This window comes from Cupressus sempervirens, chromosome 10 (assembly GCF_028749045.1).
Source record: "Cupressus sempervirens isolate cs-2001-9-10 chromosome 10, ASM2874904v1, whole genome shotgun sequence".
NCBI lineage: Eukaryota > Viridiplantae > Streptophyta > Pinopsida > Cupressales > Cupressaceae > Cupressus > Cupressus sempervirens.
The window spans coordinates 825,702,558-825,718,808 of record NC_143127.1 but is presented as its reverse complement, the minus strand read 5'-3'; positions in this window follow the sequence as shown (position 1 = coordinate 825,718,808).

The window sequence follows — 16,251 nt, the reverse complement described above, 5'->3', positions numbered from 1 at the left end:
CATAATGCAATTCACTCTCATTCAATACAATTTTTCTAGATTCATCCCCTCTATTATTTTGGTATGTCTCATATTCATATCTCATCCATGAAACTGGTGTGGATTCATTAATATTCTCAACTTGCATAATTTGAGAAAATTTGTGTAAATCTGCACAAACTTCACACTGATTTTTGATGCATTGCACTTTGAATTCATCTGAATCTTCTAATTTATCACATAATATGGACCTCACAAATTGTGTTGTACTGCTAGGGATGACAAAATTAGGATCAAGTATTGCCATAACTTTTTTAAATGATTGCAAGTGTAGACCAAATTCAACATGATTTCTACAACAACAATTTTCTCGCATCTTATTTATGCGCACAAAGGAAGGACGTAAACTTTCAAACATTCTTTGACATATTTTGACATTTGAAAATTCTTGTTTGAATGCTTCAAAAAGTTCACTTTGAGTTATATCTATGAAATTTTTTGGATGTTCAATTTTGTCCCCTGTTTCTTGATCTTTAATTTGTATAGTATCACACCTGTTGGAAGAAACACGAGAATGTGTGGTCCAAAATTCAATAACTTGTCTTTTTACTTCTTCAGAAATCCTATCTTTTTTAGGAACTCTACAAATAGTCACCCAGTTATTCTCAATGTTATCATCTAGCATATTTCTCCTCTTGATGTATCTCTGGACAGTTCTTCTAGATATATGTAGTACATCAGAAATTGCACGTACTTGTTTTCTATGTGTCAATTTTCTACTAGATATAGTAGTCATCAATGCTCTACGTGCATTACTCAAATCACCTCCTCGAGTTGTGTTGTCAATTTTGTTATAAGCATTTTGCAAATTTTCAACTATTGTTTTATTAATATTATGAGCATGGCTTTTCCTGTTATCAACACCCAACAACTCTAAGACAGGTCTCATATCTCTTCTCCTAAATAACTTGACAAATAATTGTGCCTGTCCAAATATACTTTTATCCTTGAAATATTCATCCCACATGTTCTGACAATGCTTTTTGATAGTGTTATCATTTATCATATCTTTAGATGGAATTTGGTTAAAAAGTAGTTCTTCATCCAAATCCATCAAATTTTTTATGCTTTCTAATTTGTCTCTATCAATAGAACTGCCAATTTCTTCCTCTTCATTACTTTCATTTTCTTCATGAATCTCATCATGTTCAGGAATTTCAGTAGGTTGGTTTTGAGCATGTTTTGTATGGCCTTTCATTTTGTCATCTCTTTTTCTATCATATTTCCTTGATCTTTTCCTTTTACTACCCATTCAATAATTCAACCTATAGAAAAAAAATTTAAAAATTAGATTTTACTAAATATCAGCTAATGGTTCAATATATAATACATAAAAATAAAAATAATTAGAAGAGAAAAAAAGCACCTTCAAATTATTCGATCTTTTTCAATATTGATTAAATCCGCAAAACAGTTGTTGAAAATTGCTTCAAAATTATTATTTTTTTGCTAATCTTCTTTCAATTTTCGCTGTCCCTATATATTTAATTATTTAAAAAAGACAAAACAATATTTTTTTATATCAAAAAGTCACACTAACCGCTAGCAGTTTCTCAAGCCGACTAGGGGTTTCGGCCGTAACTGTTCCGGCCGAAACCGTTACGGCCGAAATAGTTCCAGCCGTAACTGTCTATGTGGCAGCATATGTGGCAGCCAAATAAGCAAAAATCAGAACTTCTGTAAACATCTCACTTTGAATGCCAATTTGACCTACTAAATTGAAGTATTTTTTAAAACTAAAAATATACTTTAGTAGTTCTCGGAGTCACGATTATGATTGTATAATTTTTTTAAAGTTTTGATTATGAATAATATGTTATAATTTAAAAATATTACAAGTAGGTATCTTAAGATTCAGGAAGATATCTATTCAAAAATAAGAAAAAAATAGTAAATCATGTTAAATTTTTTTATTTTTTTTAATGGTGCACTAGAGGAGAGAGTCTTCTTCAAGAATATGTAATTTTTTTAAAAAAAATGTAGATTTGATGGAAAATGTTTGACGGGAGAAAAAAATTGTCTATTTCTGATAACTTTGACTTTGACCAGTTATAACTTCAAAAATATTAGCCAAATTTTTATTTTTATTTTTCGGTGCACCAGGTATACATGTTAACTCTAACATATTCCAAAATCAAACCAAAATATGAAGATTTTAATATATTTGTTTGACGGGAAAAAAACTCTATATTTTTAGTATTTTTAAAAAATTAAAAAATACACTTTAAAAATTCAAAAATAAATAAAATTTTCACTCAATTTAAAAAAAAAAAAATTATAGACATAAACTTCATCCAATTTTACACATTTCATTAGTTTACATCATCTTCAAATTCTAAGCACAAATGCCACTTTTATTTCGTTAAAGTTGAAGACTTTAAATTCTGATATCACTTCTCCTTTATAAAAAGTGACACAAGTTTGTGCTTTTACCCTTATGCAATTGTAAGCCCTTAGGGCATGTTTTGAAGTTTATTTTCTCTGTACTATTTGTACTAGCTTATTTTCTCATTTAATATAATTTCCCTTTTCTGTTGTATCCATTCTATTCTTGGGTTGTGTCCCCATCAAGTGGTATCAGAGCCGGTTTTCCTGAGTGTGTAGACAGAGCGCCGACTGTGAGGCAGTTTGCACCAGGACTGTGTGGTTGTGGGTTCGAGTTAGAAGATGCCTCCACGAAGAGAGCATGGTAGAAGGGCTAGAGCTATTGATCCTGAGGAGGTTAGAGCTCTCCAGAGGTAGGTACAAGCATTGCAAGAGGAGCTTCGTAGAGGAGCAAATGTTGCCGCAGGTGACAATAGTGAGGACGATAATGAAGAGTAAGTAATGGGACTAGAAGAGGAAGTTGACAGGGAAGTTTTGAATCCTATAGAGGAAAGGCTTTTTAGGGCCATTACTAAGTTTGGGAAAAGACCTACAATTGAAGTGGGTATATTTTCAGGAAATCTGAAACCAGATGAGTTGATCGATTGGATCAATGAACTGGAAGAATACTTTGAGTATGAGGATATAAGGGACCCAGATAGGGTTAAGTTTGCAAAGGCCAAACTGAAAGGCCATGCCAAAATTTGGTGGCGAGAGGTTCAACTAGAAAGACTTAGAAGAGGAAAGGAGAAGATCGCAAGATGGGATCGCATGGTGGACAAATTGAAGAAGCAGTTCATTCCTGTGGACTACGAGCTTGATCTGTTTAAGAAGATGCATGGGTTAAAGCAAGCAGGAAGATCAGTCCAAGAATATACAGAGGAGTTTTACCAACTCTTGATTAGAGCGGGGCATGCAGAAGCAAATAAGGAGAAGGTTGCTCATTATATCAGTGGGTTAGGACCTAGCATCTAGGAGGAATTAAGTCTGGTAAGAATGACCAGCGTTGAAGAGGCATACCAGTTTGCCCTATGAGTTGAAGAGAAGCTGAATAAAAGGTTTGAAGGAAGACAAAGAGGGCGCGGTCAAGGAGGAAGGGGAAGCGGTAGATCATCTAGAGGCCACAATGAAACCCAAAAGAAAAATGAAGATGTCGGTACTAGCAGAAACCAGAGGAATGAGGATTTCAACCGCTCCCATGATCAAGACTTTGGAAATCAAAGAGGAAGAGGTAGAGGACGTGGACAAGGAAGAGGAGGCTTCCATGGTACCTATTTCCATTGCAATGAATAAGGTCATCGTGCCTTTGAATGCCCTCAACGACAAGGAAGGACAGATAGGAGAGCTGAGGGCCAAGCTAGGGTTGCTCATGTGGATGAGGATGCACAATCATCACATTCAGAGGATGCAGAAAGAGGAGAGACCTTGGTAAATGAAAGAGTCCTACTAAGTGGTGAGAATGAACCAGGACAACGAAGGAGTTTGTTTTGTACCAGATGCAAGTGTGAGGATAAATGTTGTGATGTGATCATTGATGGTAGTAGCATTGATAACCTAGTATCAGAAGAGATGGTCTCTAAGCTAAAGCTCAAGAGGGAGAAACATCCCCAACCCTATTGGATTTCTTGGGTAAAAGATGATCATAAGGTCCTGGTAAGTGAACAATGTTTAGTAAAATTCAAAATTGGGAGTTACCATGATGAAGTTCTCTGTGATGTTATTTCGATGGATGTTTGCCATCTATTGGATGGTAGACCATGGAAGTTTGATAGACATGCAATACATGATGGACATGCAAACACATACTCTCTGACAAAGGATGGAGTTCGCCACAAATTGAAGCCCATGAAAAAGGAAGGTGAAAAGGTATGTAGCAGTGCTAGGATTTTTCTTGTTGATGGAAGGAAGTTTTTAGATGGCATGAAACATCAGCATATGTGTTATGCTTTGATTCCTAGGAAAGATAAAGAAGGTAGTAGTGAAATACCATTTAAAGTTTCAGATTTACTAGGGGAATTTGGAGATATTATCTCTGATAATGTTCCAGATGGATTGCCACCAGTAAGGCAAATCAGTCATCAGATAGATATGATTCCAGGAGCTAGTTTGCCTAACAAGGCTACTCACAGGATGACTCCTACTGAAACAGAGGAGCTAAATAGATAGGTTCAGGAGTTGTTGAGGAAGGGATTGATTTGAGAGAGCTTAAGTCCATGTGCAGTACCTGCAGTACTTGCACCAAAGAAGGATGGAGAGTGGAGGATGTGTACAGATTCTCGAGCTATAAATAGGATAACCATCAAGTACCAGTTTCCTTTACCAAGGATGGATGATCTTATGGACTGCTTGAGTGGAGCTCAGTACTTCACAAAGATAGATCTGAAGAGTGGCTATCATCAGATATGGATTCGAGAAGGAGATGAGTGGAAAACAGCCTTCAAGACCAAGGAGGGTCTTTATGAGTGGTTAGTCATGCCCTTTGGATTGACGAACACCCCAAGCACCTTCATGCGGCTCATGAATGAGGTACTTAAGAAGTTCTTGGGAAAATTTGTTATTGTCTATTTGGATGATATTTTAATTTTCAGCAAGACTTTGGAAGAACATTTACTGCATATTCGTAGTGTCCTTGAAAGGCTAAGGGAAGAGAAACTGTTAATTAATCTAAAGAAGTGTGTCTTTGCAAAAAGGGAGTTAGTCTATTTGGGATTTGTTATATCACCTGAAGGTCTCAAAATGGATCCGGAGAAGGTAAAAGCCATCTTGGAATGGCCTACTCCAAGGTCTGCTACTGAGGTAAGATCATTTCATGGTCTAGTTAGTTTTTACAGGAAGTTTATTAAGAATTTCAGTGGCATATGTGCAACCCTAACTGATACAATAAGAGGGGATAGAAAAGAGTTCAAATGGACTGCAGCAGCTGCAAGAAGTTTTGAATTGCTGAAGAAGAAGGTGACTAAATAGCCTGTGTTGGCACTTCCAAATTTTAGAAAAGTATTCCAGGTGGATTGTGATGCTAGTGGTAGCGCTATTGGGGCTGTATTAAGCCAAGAAGGTAAGCCTATTGCATATTTTAGTGAAAAATTGAATGATGCAAAGAAGAAGTATTCTGTTTATGATCAAGAGTTCTATGCAATAGTTCAGGCCCTAAAGAAATGGAGGCATTATTTATTGTCAAAGGAATTTTTTTTTTATACTGATCATCAGGCATTACAATACGTAAATAGCCAAGGTAAATTGAATCAGAGGCATATGAAGTGGGTAGAATTCTTGCAGAGTTATACATTTGTGTTGAAGCATAGAAGTGGAAAATCTAACAGGGTTGCAGATGCACTAAGTAGGAGATAGTTGTTGCTTACAACAATGCAGGTTGAAGTAGTTGGGTTTGATGAACTCAAGAATTTGTACCCCGAGGATCCTGATTTTGTTGAAGCATGGAAACCTTGTAAAGAACCTGTTGTTGTAGATAGAACCAAGTGGTTAGACTATTTGATTCAGGATGGCATGTTGTTCAAAGGTAGTCAATTGTGCATTCCAAGGAGTTCCATGAGGGAAAATTTGATTAAGGAGAAACACAGTGGAGGGATGGCAGGACATTTTGGTCGGGATAAGACCATTTCCATTCTTAGAGAACATTATTTTTGGCCGCAAATTACACAGGATGTGAAGAAGTTTGTACAGAGTTGCCAGGTTTGTCAAGTTGCCAAGGGGTTTAGTCAAAATACTGGCCTATATCAGCCATTGCCTGTTCCATCAAGGCCATGGGAGGACATAAGTATGGATTTTGTTCTTGGATTGCCAAGGACACAAAGGGGTAATGACTCAGTATTTGTGGTGGTTGATAGGTTCTCCAAAATGGCACATTTCATTCCATGCCACAAAACTCATGATGCTATCCATATTGCAGACTTGTTTTTCAAAGAGGTGGTAAGACTACATGGTCTTCCAAGGAGTATAGTTTCTGACAGAGATACTAAATTTGTGGGGTATTTCTGGAGGACATTGTGGAAGAAGTTGAGAAAAAACTTGAAATTCAGTTCCACGCATCACCCACAGACTGATGGCCAAACAGAAGTGGTAAATAGAAGTCTGGGCAATTTGCTGAGATGTTTAGTTGGAGATAAGCCCAAGGGATGGGATTTGATTCTACCACAGACAGAGTTTGCTTATAATAACTCTATAAATAGGAGTACTGGAAAATCACCATTTCAAATTGTATATGGGAATAGCCCAAGGACTGCACCAGAATTGAGGAAGATAAGTGCTGATGCTGAGGAATTTGCTGAACACATCAAGTGCCTACGTGAGGAGGTTCAAGCACACATTATCAAGATCAATCAAGAGTATAAAGCTAGGGCTAATCAAAGGAGAAGACATAAGGAATTCCAAGTAGGGGATCTAGTCATGGTGCACTTACAAAAAGAAAGATTTCCAGTTGGTACTTACAACAAGCTGAAAATGAAGAAATTTGGCCCCTGCAAAGTTTTGAAGAAACATGACTCAGGAAATGCATATGAGGTGGAGCTGCCAGATGGTATTCACATTTCTCCCATTTTCAACATTGCAGATTTAACAAAGTATCATGATGATGGTGCAGATGAGGAGCTGGTTTTAGAGCCATGTCCAATTCCTACTTCTAAGAAGGAGGAGATAGAAGACATTCTAGATCATCATGTGGGTAGGAGTACCAGAAACAGGCAGTATGAAGAGTATTTGGTCAAATGGAAAAGACGGTCGATCGAGGACTCAACTTGGATTTCAGCAGCTGAGGTTTCCCATTTGGAATTTCCTCTACCATCCATAAAGTGACAGGGTCACTTTTCAATCTACTCTGGGTGTCTGATGCAGGAGCATCCAGAGGTATAAGGGCAATCCTGTGTCACCAAAAAAAATGTACTTAGACTTAGTTCCTGTTTCATGTCTTTACATTTTTGGATACCCATTTGGCTCAAATAAAGGTTCAAACTCTCATAGTTCAACTATCAGTGCGTTTGAAAATCCCAAAAAAATAGGAGCATGTATTTGGGCTATCATTTTGGTGACCTAGAAGGTGTGAATTGGCCAGATGAATATAATTGTGATTTGGAGCATTCCAGAAAAAGAATCAGGTCAAAAGGCCCCATGGTTTGAAAGTTATTGTAGTTTTTCGAGTTTTGGAGACCCCCTAAGAATGCTTCGAAGTCAGGTTTGGACAATTAAATGACCTCAAAAAGGGTCAAGAAATGGGGGATGAGCAAAGATTTTCCATAGGGCTATAGAGCACTTCGAGAGATTTTCAAAAATGTAAACGGTTCGTCAATCAGAGCTACGGTTCAAAAGTTATGCTTCCCGAAAGTTTGGCTACCATTTCTGGATTCTTCTAGATTTGTACCGACTTCTAACGCAGCTTCTAGAACCTTCTATTTTGTCGGTGGATGCCTACCAACACTTTCTAGAATGTACTCCTAGTCCTTAACCCTCTGGAGTCTATTTAAGGAGATTTCTGGCATTGTAAAAGGCAGTTCGGAGTGGAGTTTGGGAGGAGGTGCTAAAAGGAGAAATATTCTCCAGATTTATGCAATTGTAAGCCCTTAGGGCATGTTCTGAAGTTTATTTTCTCTATACTATTTGTACTAGCTTATTTTCTTAGTTAATATAATTTCCCTTTTCTATTGTGTCCATTCTATTCTTGGGTTGTGTCCCCATCAATTGCTGACAGTGGTAACATTCATTGTAGAAAAGTAAGATGGTCCCCTTCCTCCTAGTGATCTACCTCTACCTCTACCATTGCTTGAACCACCTCTTTGACTAGTTTCTCCACTTTTTTTAGTCAGTTTGGACTCACCTTGGAACCTTCTATCATTTCTTCTACCTCCATAGCTTCCCATATGTCCTCTGTTATCTCTACCTCTTCCTTTGTTCTTTAAGGTATGGTCTTGCTTCCTCTTTCCATTCTCTTCCACCTTAAGAGCCATTTGGTAACACTGATAGAAAATTTAGGGGTGAAAAGACTCATGTCTTCTTGGATGGACCATTTGAGCCCATTCAAATACTTTGCCAACCTGATGCTTTCATCTTCCACTACCTTGGACCTTAAGCATAAATTTTGGAACTCTTCAGTCTAAGAGTGTACAACCATCTCTTTTTGCCGAAGATTTTTCCTCCTCCTATGCAGCTATATTTCATAATCCTTAGGAATATAAGCCTGCCTAATTTTAGCTACCATTCCTTTCAAAGTGACAATGAGGCTTTTCCCTTCTTTTTCCCTCTTTGTTTGAACAAATTTCCACCAGGTTAGAGTAGTACCTCTTAACCTTGACTTTTCAACCTTGACTTTTTGAGCATTAGAGACACCATAACATTCAAAATATTTCTTCATTCCTTCAATCCATTCCATGATGACGTCTAGATCCATCTTGGCACTAAATAAAGGGATGCCTTCCAAGATTTTTCTATTTATTGCTTTCTGTCCCTTCAAGAAAGGCTCTTCTAGTATAATAGGGTCTAGTGTTGGGGCTTCTTCCTCCAACTTAATCTCTTTCTCTTTGGCTTCCTATTTTTCTTTCTACTCCATTTTGTCCTTGACTTTATTTTTTGTGTCTTGAACTTCACTCAACAACTAGTCAAATTGTGCCAATCTTTCTCTCAAGGACTTATTATCTTCCTCTTGTTCTTCTACCTTCTTCTCCTATTCTTCTACTCTCTTGTCCAATTTAGCATTGGTCACCATCTTGTTGGAACCACTAGATTTAGTAGGTGACAACATTCACCTTGTTTTGCACTTTCTTTTCCTACACCTATTATAAGGCTTTGATACCACTTGATAGGGAGATGGGGATGAACTAATCCCTAGTTCATGCTTCTAGTTTGCCCTTGAGACCTAAGGTGTCTTATAATATCACTGAATGGATCTATAGGATCCCTCCTATGTAAAGATCCCTAATCCTATGCCCCACTCCTCTATCTTGAACAAGCTTAATGGTTCCCATACTAGGTGGAGAATACTCAAGGTTTTAAAGTTATTCTAGGTCTTTCTTGACTAATCCTCATCATCAACTTGTAGGGTCATGGTGGTGATGTAAGACCTTGAAATACACTTCTTTTATTGTCCAAAGTAACTCAACATAATTACCCTTCTAACTGATTTCACACTTTCCCTTTAAAATAGGGCTAAAAGAAAGAGCCTCAATTAGCTTTCTTGTTCCTAGAAATCAAGGATTTCCTAAAATTTCTTCATAGACACCTGTTCAATTAATTAGCATTAACTAATTTTCAAGGTTTTGTACCTTCAAAGTGTTATGACATTTTTGAGGGTTTTTAGGCCTTTACACTGCCAGTTTGTTGTTTGGATTCAATAGGTGCCTTGATGGATTGATAGCACCCTTTCCTTCTTCCTAAGAGATCTTCACTTACTTTCCTTCAACCTCTATGCTCATGTTTCTAACAATCTTCACAACCCAACAAGTTATAAGTTCTGCAACCTCAATGTTCCTTAGCTAGGAGTGCTCTGGCTCCCCTAGGGCAAGAGCTTAAAAAGTCCTCCATGGCTTTTGAGGGCCCTTCTTTCTACCAATAGGAAGCACATAGAGTAGACTCACTATCTTTAAAATTCCATGCTATTTCTATGATGGGATAGTGAGTTACATCTCTTTTAAAGCCAACTACTTGGTACAGGACAACATACTAGCTAGAACAAAACAATTTATGAAACACTAAAACGAAACACAAAAAAACCTAACCTACTGAAGAAAAAATGTCCAAAAAAATTCTATCTACAATTTCAAAGTGATAAAAAAATCAAACTAACACTCAAAATATTTCATTACTCCCAAATTTTCCTTTTTACATTAAAAAATCAACACTCCAGTATGCAGTCTGTACACTGACACACACTTCTGGAAACTTTAGGGTTTTTGAAGTTTATATGTGTCCTCTTAGGTCTTTTCCCCTCACATTTAGGGATTCCATCAACCTCCACCATGCTTGGAAGTTTTTTTTCAAGTCAATCAGAAATATTTTGCAAAAATTGCAACTTTCTTGTTTGCATCTTTTAACATCTCCTTCTTGCCAAATTAGCTATCCCTTAGCTTTTCAATGCTAGAGACCCTTCCTTAGGCTAGAGACCTATGCTAGGACTCCAATGACAAGGAATCCCTTAAATTCTAAGGTCACTTATGAATTTGTGAAAAGGAATACCTTAATTCCAAGGCCTTTTATGACTTCCTATCTGCTAGCCAATGTTGCCAAAACACACACCTAGGTCTTCAAAACTTTATTGTAAGTACAAAAGATCTCTTAGAGCATATCATAAAAAAATTGAAAATGGTGAGGTCCCTATGTTTCAAGGTGCCCCTGCACTACGTAGTCACCTACTAGTCAAGATCTACATGATGGGCCACTTCCTACCATTTCTTGTTTAGTTTAGAATATATGTGTATGTACATCCATGGATTTTATGCAGATTACAGGTACCGAGTATCGACTTCCCTAAATTACAAGGATGAGCATACATTATAGCAATATCTCAATGGTAAGAGAGGGGAGATAACTCTTGAGTTCAAATCCTATCCTTAAGCCAATTCTCCTAGAAAGTAGGACAAGTACCTGAGTTGTTTACCCTTCTAAATTCATCAAGTGATGTAAATTTGTGATTATAACCCTTGAATTTGCTCTAGTTTTCTATACTTTATTATTGGTTTTCATTTCATCTTTGTGGGTCTATGATTTTTTTTTGTTATAATTAAATCAAATTAAAAGAATAATTAATGATTTAATTTAATGGAAATTTTATAAGAAACATTTGATATTTAATTATATCTAATTAATTGAGAAATTAATTAAATAAAAGAATTAATTTTCAAGATTTAGTTAAAATCTAATTTTGAGCGTTATAATATTTATTTAATTTAATAATAATATATTTAGGAGTTTATTATAAATAAATACTAAATATTATTATTACTTAAGTTAATATAATATATTTGATTAACAACGTCTCAAGAATTATTAAAAAGAGAAAGCAATTTATTTAAATTAAGATATTTTAATTTAATACCAAAAAGGTTATGCATAAATATTAAAATATAATAAAATAATAAAAGATAAAGGTCAATGAGTCTTCTTGCGTGATTGCACAGTCGAAGCCCTAAATTCAAGGGAGAACTCTTTATCAAAGATCTAGAGCTCATTTTGCAATGACCGAGTTTTGGAGAAGCAATTTTTCGAGAAGGGTTTCAGAAGGAAAGGGAAATATTTGCATTCTCCATGTGTTGTCATATTAGCATTAGATTCAGGTAGAAACTTGTGCATTATTTGTGCAGTAGTTTGTCATTCTTCATCTTCCTGTCTTCTTCATGTTTGGATAAATCTGTTTTTAGAATTTTAGATTTGGTTGAAACCCTTGTGTTGAAATTTACTATTTTTTCTATTCTTGATTTCCTTTATAAATAAATTAAATAAATTTAAACCCTTTTCATATATTTTAGATGTTCTTCATTTTGAGATTATCTGTATATGAGAATTGAGAATTTAGAAACCCTCATTTTGTTAATAAAATGATATTTTTAAATCAAGTAGGGTTTGGGAAAGAAATAGATTTGTAAAATGCAAAATTTGAATGGCTACTGGGGTTTTCCCTATTAAGTCTAATTCATATTCTTGTTTTTAAAAAAGAAAAAAGAATAAAGAAAAATATTTTAAAAATATAACTTTGGAAATTTCATTGGGGGGAGGGCATTCACGATGAGTTTTATTTATATAAAACATTTTTTTTTAATAAAAATATTATGAGTTTGTAGGCGGGGCCACCAACCCCCCACCCACCATCCTTCTCCCACCTCCCTCTAACCCTTGGTGACACTACCAACAGCACTGTTGCTGATGCAATTGTATCCTGCTATGATCCCAATAGGCTATCTGCATTGCAGGCCGATAGACCTTTAAAAATGTTTTCCTTGTTTTCTATTATTATTATTTTATATATGTTTTTTAATAAATTTTATTAAATGTTTATTATTAATTTGTAAATATTATTAAATTTAGTTTTTGTTAATTAGTCTAACTAATACGTTTTAAATTATTTTAATTAATGAGATTATATTAAATGTTATTTAATAAACTTAAATAAATTATTATTATATTATTATTTAATGATTATGGTTATTAATAAACTTGTATTATTTTGATTAATAATTTGATAATTATTATTTAAATAATTTAATGATAATATTTTATTTTGTTTTATAATATTTAATAAAGAAAATAGGTTTGTGAATTAGTGGTAATTGGGTGATCGAATTTAAAAGTGAAAATGGATTAAGTTGTAAGGGGAAATTTATAAACTTTATATTGTTGAAATCTTACAGCGAAAAGAAAACTTGAGCCTTATTATTAACTTAAACTATGTGTTTTCAAAACCAAATAGAAACTATGAAACTACACTATCAGTTTTATGTTTTCTTATGTGTTGGGTTTTGTGTTGACTTAGTTCTTTGACCAAATTAGGATGTTTACCAGAGGCTTGGAGGTTTGTTCTGTGATGGCAATGATGATATTTTGTATACAATCTTTTATACCTAACCTTGGTGATGTGTTGCATTTTTCTATGATGAGTTTGATCTATTAGTGGTTATTACTTTATAGTGTTCTTATGTGAAACTGAGGTGAATGGTTAACTTTTCTAATATAACCTTTGAGTCTTTGATCAGTTATCTTTGGATTGCTTCCCAAGTTCTTGTATAGCACTGAGGTGATTATGAGCTATGGTTTTTAGGTGATGTCATGATTTTTTTTATGTATACTTGATTTTTGAATAGTCCTTTTAGGATGATCATATTGGTGAAAGCTATGAATTTTGATTAGTGATATTTCAATACATTCCAGCTTCTTTTTTAAGAACTGATGTGTGGTTTATGGTCATATGAGACCTTTTTCTTTTATTGAGCTTAGGGTAGGTTATCTATATATGATGTCAGAAAGTGGCTTGCAATGGAGGTTGGGGCCCTAAGGAGGCTGCATGGGTAACCCATTGCAGGTTGTTTTAATAAGTGATAACATTTCATTAAATGAGATTAAAATGAATTAATAAGAGTCATTATTTTTCCTTACCCATGCCTCTAGTGCAAGTATAGGCTAGGATGGGAGTAGAGAGATTTCTTGGTTGTGACCTTGCTTTGCTAGTATGCCTTATCAATACAAAAGGATGCTTGTGCTGCATAAAGTCACTAGGGGGATAGAGTCCAACTAGGCTACCCTGGTAACTATTGTCACAAAAGTTTGCACCTCTATCCAAAGTTTTTACCTGAGGAAAACCTTGTGAAACATGGAAACAACCTCCAAGCTTTGAGACTTGAATTGTGAGGTTGAATCTCTGGAGAAGGCCAACTTCCTTTACTATTAGGATGCACCTAACTACTCTTGGAGACAAAAGGGAGAAGGAATGCATGGAAGCAATTCTACCTATTCTAACCTAAGGGATGATGCACCAAAATAGAGTGTCCAAACTAATCTCTATCCATACATGCTCTTTTGAACCATCATGACACCAAAAGATATACACATTCAATCTTTTTTTAATCTAACAATCACATGTAGATCAAAAAACCTAAATAAATGACACAAGGGAGAAAAAATTCACTTATATATCATTTATAGGCCAAAGAAAGATATAGTCATGCAAGATTGCAAAGATCCACAATACACTAATGAGAGGCAAATAGGTCTTTGCACAATGCATCAATGTCTGAAGAGATAAGATAGAAAGTCATATAGGTTTTGAGACAAAGAGAATTTACATTAAATTTTGCAGAACATTATCAAGAAAATAGAGAAAAGTCAACCCTAACAAAATTTACAAAAACTACCTTTATAGCCCAGGCATAACTGAGATATTTCTAAATGGAGTTACTCCAAAACCACTATCCTAAATGCTTCAGAGAATAATCATACAACCCTAGGGAAAATCTAATCTTAGTACAAATTTAAATACAATGAAATACAATATTTTGCCAAAATAGAGCCTTGAGAAGATAGAACGACGCTATTAAATCACTCTAACCAAGTAGATGGATAAAACTAGAGATGGTGGGGTGTTTTCATTCATTCACTAGGCACAAAAATCATTAGAAGGTTTGATCATGAAGATCAAATCATACAAGAAACCCTATCTTTCTCATTTTTGGCTTTACAAATTAGCAAGGTCAACAAGTCAACCTGGTCAAGCAACCATAAACCTCCATGTGGACCAACCATATCATTTCCTTTTGCCACCTCGTGGAGTCCTCATACATTTGACCACCATATCACCTTGATTGTGCCACCCTTGAACTTAACTGTGACAACTTACAATATTGCTGATTTAACTGCAAAGTTAACCTAACTGCACCTACCAAACTGGGCTTACCAGGACACTTGCAAATCCTCACTATGTCACTATAACTAAAGGTTGAGCAACTTCATATAGCAACATAGTGAGAGGTATTGATCTCCCACCATCTGACAGTCCCAAAAAATCATCAATCCTGCCAATGTACCAACCAATAGAAACATGGTCCCTAGCCAACCTATCTAATACTGACCCACCACACTATGGCCCAGAAAGGAATGGACCCACCTACCATGTGTCAGCTCATCACTTTTTCACTATGAATAAAGATTTAGAAACTTCCTATAGTGGCAAAGCAACCACTATTGATATGTTTTTATGAGGAAATTGAAGGTATAAACTAAGAACATGGGGCCTATGACCTAGATATGTCAGAGGCTCGACAAATGAAGATTCCACCATATTCCATGTCAATCTGACTCACCAAAGAAACTCAAACCCACATAGACACATGGCACAATGTTTCTATGTCACATGAAGTAATGGGCATGCAACTCCGCATAGCAACAAAACAACCATCGCAGATGATGAAGGATCTAATGGTGAGTGAGGTGCGGATCCACAGAATATTAAAGTGCACAGTCACTTAGGAAATAAATTATAACCTAAAGTTTTATATGAAATATTTTTGCACCCCACTTTATTCAAATTTTAAAATATGTAGACATTACCATGTTTAAATTCAAATATGGCAATTTTGGTGGGAAGGCAAAAATGACCAACAATTCTAGCGACCTAGAGGTGATGCAAGCTTGCTATGCATACGACCAATGATCTTATGCATCCATTGGGCTACAAAGTCATAAAACATGAAGATCTAAACATAGTAAAACATCATAGCCCTACCCCCATTTCTCTACAACCATAAAATAGGAACAAAAAGCCTCTGCAACCTTCAAAACTTTAAAACTTGCTATCCTCTAGAGGGACAACATGTGCTTATTCACTTATTAGAATGTAATAAAACTATTCTAATATGAACAAAAAACTTTTAAACTTCTCTAAATAAAAGGTTTAAAGTGAATCCCATTGATTGAGATTGGGGGAACTTCAGCATTAGGCCTAGATAGTTGAAAAGCATTAGCCTCTTTGCAGTTGGTGATAATATATGGGCCACTCCACATTGCATCAAATTTGGAGTGCCTACCTAGTTTAGCTCTATCAACATCCCATTGAGGACAAGGTCTCCTTACTTAAAGACCCTAGCCATAGCCTTCTTTTTAAAGCTTCTTTTGACCTATTGCTGATGTACTTGTTGTCTTTTTTCCTCCAGTTCCATTATTTTAGCTATCCTGACTGTCATAGCATCACTTTTAGCTAGCTCCAATTAATGAGCTAGTTCAAGAGAGGGGAACTCAAGTGAAATAGGAAGCCTTTCTTCCCTTCCATATATTGGCATGAAGGGTGAGTTCTTAATTTCTCTCTTGGGTGTGATTATATCAGGCCAAAGGGTAGTTTTCAACTTAGCATGCTAACACGTTTGATTG